The sequence below is a fragment of the Grammomys surdaster genome, unplaced genomic scaffold, assembly GCF_004785775.1.
Source record: "Grammomys surdaster isolate TR1022 unplaced genomic scaffold, NIH_TR_1.0 125574, whole genome shotgun sequence".
NCBI lineage: Eukaryota > Metazoa > Chordata > Mammalia > Rodentia > Muridae > Grammomys > Grammomys surdaster.
The window spans coordinates 527,009-531,743 of NW_021620421.1; positions in this window are offsets into that span (position 1 = coordinate 527,009).

A 4,735-nucleotide genomic window follows, 5' to 3' on the forward strand; every position below is an offset into this window, starting at 1 on the left:
TGTGTGTGTGTGTGTGTGTGTGTGTGTGTGTGTGTGTGTGTGTGTGTTCTTTCACACAGCTTAAACTATAGCTGACCATACTTTGGACCTGGGATAGAGCCAGGGGAATAGCTTTTGAAGACCTAACCACAAGTCTGTATTCTCTGGTTGAATGTCTTAGAAACACCTGGAGGTCAGAAACTGTTGAAGGGATAGAGATGCTGTCTTACGTGGGATTTTCAGACCTTCCCATGTCATATAGCACAGAAACAGAACTTTTCAGTCATCTCAGAGTTTCTATGAAACAGCACTAGGACATTCTTTCCAAGCTGTGCTGCTTGTTTAGGTTCTATCAGACATTCCGGATGTTTCACATACTGACAGAAACAGAGACTGATTTGAGTCACTGATTTCTGGAACTGACAGAGCTGCTACATGATTGTTCCAGGATTGATGTCCTCAGAGGTTCCAGTGACACAGCAAAGACTGACAGCATCTGAAATTCAGTTTTTAAACTTTCGGTTTTCTGTTCTGGCTAAAAGTGTCCAAATGAGAGCAAAAGGAACACAGGAAACATTGTAAGATTTAACTCTTGAGGTCAGATAGACCTAGAGTCCTGTCCTATGTTCCCAATTACTATCTGGGTAGTCTTTGGGTATACAAGTAGATACCAGTTTTCTGTCCAGCAAAAAAGGAGCTAAGTTCTACAACTGTCATATAAATTACATGAGACAGAGGATGAGACAGTATCTAACTCGTGGTGAAAGTGAGTTTCATACTCTTCTGTTTGCACCCTTTTGCTTTTCTTTTTGTTTTTTTATGATTTATTTATTTGTTTTATATCAGTACACTGTAGCTGTCTTCAGACACACCAGAAGAGAGCATTGGATCCCATTATGAATGGTTGTGAGCCACCATGTGGTTGCTGGGGATTGAACTCATGACCTCTGGAAGAACAGTCAGTGCTCTTAACCACTGAGCCATCTCTCCAGCCTTCTTCTTGTTGTTTTTGTGTGCATGAAAAATGGAGCCCAGGTCTTAAACAAGATGCCCAAGCAATCTACCACTGAGCTACATCGGCAACCCCCCCTCTTTGCTTTTTAAGATGCCGGTTTCTACTCTGCTATGGATAGAAACCACAAGTCACCCTCTCATCAAGTGCCAGGTGAAAGTTGTGGTTAACTATTCTATTCTTTCTCTCAATGGATATTTGTTGCAAAAATTCCAACTGTCTGGCTTGTATTCTGCACCACACAGAAATAGAAAACAAGTCCCTGAAAGGAGATGTTCATTGCCTCATGGGAGAGATCAGTGTACAAAGCAGTAATTATATAGCAGAAGGATGATAAGTTAATTGAGAACCCAAAGGAAGAAGGGCACAGGGAGGTGATAGTTCAGCTAAGACATAAAGACTGAGTTGAAGTAAGCATGAATAACAAGCAGGAGAGAGGAGGGCTTGCCCATCAGCGATTTAAAAGGCACAAGTCAAAGAATCTGAAATAAAATATGTAAGGGACATGGAGTCACAGAATCTCTAAAAAAAAAAAAGAAGAAAGAAAGAAAGAAAGAAAGAAAGAAAGAAAGAAAGAAAGAAAGAAAAAGCAGTAAAATCATTGTGTTAGACAATGTTTTGTTAGACAAAGGTTTGCAAATAATTGAAACAATTCAAAATGAAGGATGATTTGTTTTGGCTCACTGATTCAGAAATCTCTGACTGTGGTCAGCTGACTCCAGGATTCCAGACCTGGAATGAAGCAGAGCATCATGGAAAAAGGCATGATGGGACAGAGCTACTTGCCTCCTAGTGTTTGAGAAGCAGAGAGAGATAGGGGAAGAGTCAGAGGTAAGATTTAACCCCCAAGAACTTGCCCCTGAGGGCCTTTCTCAAATCAGACCCACATGCCAGTTTCTACCACATCTCTGCAATGTATTCTTAATCAAGGGATTAAACCACTGGTTAGTCAGAGCTCTGGGGATGTAGTTACTTCTTTAAATCCTATTAACTGAGAAACAAGTGTTTAACGGATGAGCCCTCTGGGGATACTCCACACTGAAACTGTAACAGTCGTCACGTGTGAGTATTGAGAATGTTTCTGTGTAGTTTGGAACAGGCAATAGATTACGTGCTTCTTTGTCACTCTAATGAAATACCTGACAAAAGGTGACTTAAGGAGAAGGGAAGGTTTGTTTGGGCTCATAGTTTGAGGGTACAGTCCATGGTGGCAGGTAAGGTCAGGATGAGGAGCTTGAGGCAGCTGGCTGCCGCATTATATCTGCCATCAAGAAGCAGACAGACACAAATACCAGCGTTCATCTTACTTTCCCTTTCTATGCGGCTCAGGACCACAGTCACCCCCATGGTGCAGCCCACATTAAGGCTGGATCTTTATACCTCAGTTACCCCAATCTAGAAACTCCCTCACAGGCACATCTAGAGGCATTAACCACCCCAAGGATGGCAAGGATGGAGAGAGGGAGGCCACGCCCTGCTTATCCTATTCTTAGTCTATTTACTGCTATAGTCTCAAAGGATTCCTCTGAGTCACAGCAAAATATCAAACTCTGCTGCCTCAGGTTGCACGTGTGTTCCTTATGCCTAGACTACTCCTTTGTTGGCTATTTAAGAATTTCCATTCTCAGCCCGGTATGGTGGCACACACCTTTAGTCCCTGCCCTGGGAGGCAGAGGCAAGTGGATCTCTGTGAGTCAAGGTCAGCCTAATCAACAGAGTGAGTTCCAGGACAGCCAGGGCTACACAGAGAAACCCTATCCAGATTTAGCCAGGCAGTGGCTAAACCTTTAATTCAAGCACTTGAAGGCAGAGGCAAGCAGATCTCTGAGTTCAAGGACAACCTGAGTTCCAGAACAGCCAGGGCTACACAGAGAAACGTTGATGATGATGATGATGATAATGATAATGATAATAATAATAATAAACCTTTCATTCTCTCAGCCTTCGTTTCAGATCAAGTAATTTCCCTCTCTGATAGCCTAATGCATGTCTTCTGCTATGCTCTCTTAAATCATCCTGCTTCTTTCTTATCATATTTAAATTTTTATTATTTGTATTACATGGTATCTGCCTTCTCCATTAGACTGTAAATTCCATGCAGATGGGGGTCACTCAGCATTGTCCCAGGCACCTCCACAATACCTGACAGCATGCTTATATTTTCAATAAGTACTTAATAAATGAACCAGTACAGCTAGGAAAATCAAGGCTCAAAATAACAATGTACCAGCCAACACGATGAGAAAAGATAGCCCCTTGGGCAGGTATGAGACCAGATTAGTTCAGAAGGTACCGAGTTCTAACTGTACTTCTGTCTAGCTTAAGCAGGCCAACAATTCTTTATTCATTCCTCAGGAAACTGAGAACCACATGGTTGCAGCTTGGCAGAGCGGAGGTTTTTCAATACTGGAGACTGCAGACAATGCCAGTATCGGCCCAATACCTACCTGAAAGACAAGCCACCTATCCAAAACAGCAGGAGTTACTGCCTTCTGCAATTCTTTACTTTAAAAGGACTTCTCCCCACCCTACAACCCCCATGTGCACAGCACCATAGCTTTTAATAACATTTCAAAGCTTACCAAGAACAGCAGGTATTGGGGGAGTAATTTAGGGCCATTATTTGCTCATTTTACACAGCTTTTCTGTTTCTCAGAAAATCTCTCTAAAAGGTGATTACCAGAAACCCAAGCCTGGGGACGCTCAAGATAAATGGATGGAAGAAAAACCCCTGCACTGGGACACCCTGTTCCTACCCGCAAATGTTATTCCACAGCGCCTTCTGGCGGAAGGGAGGAACCAGCAGGGACAACCCCAAGTCTTTTCCAGTAATTCTTGCCTCTCTGCCCGCTGCAGCAAACAGACCAGAGCGCCACAGAACTACAAGCTAAAATTACTACATTTCCCAGAAGGCCTCGAGGCAAGTTGGTTCTGAGCAAAGGCTCTGGCTCGCCTCCCCTGCTCAAAAGTGAGATGTTTTAATTAAAAAAATGTTTTTACTCTTCTTTACAGTCTAAGAAGTCCATAAGGGTTCCGAGGAAACTAAGAATTGCTCGCATCTAGAGAAGGTAGGCGCCGTAACGTCTTCTGGGAAATGTAGTTTTCAAGACGATTTCTAGGAATCAGGAGGGCGAGCTTTTAAAAACAGACATGGGTTGGGTTGAACCACCTGATCTCCGCAGTCAGCTGTTACCTGACTGTTAGTGTAAGAAGATCCTGGGCTCAGAGCAAGTAGCGTCCACCACTGCCTTGACTGGACTTCTAGATTGGCCTCTTCAGCTCCTCTGCTGTTCCGTATTTGCATAGTCTTGCTAGTTCTCACTCTCCGTAATTTACAGACTCTATAGGACTTCCTCGTGCTGTTTTTACAGCTGCTGCCTGTGCAGCTATGGTGACGCTCTAATTACTTCATAACGTTAGTGAAGAAGCCATTAATGGTCTATCAGATGGCCTTCTCTTTGGGAACGTTTTCACAACCTGTTCTCACTTTACCATTTAGTCTTCACTCGTGACTGTGTGACTCCACAAAAGTGAAAGTCCCAGATCCATCACATATATCACTTTCCTCTTGTATTTTGCCCCTTAGCCAGCCTAGATCTTAGGAATCCGTGCATGCCTCAATACCTTTTTGTAACGCCAAACACCTGGTTAGTACAATGACCTGATTTGAGTAGGCTAGGTTTTCCTCAAAGGGGAAACTGCAGTACCTAATATAACAAGTTGATAGCACTGAAACCAACGTGC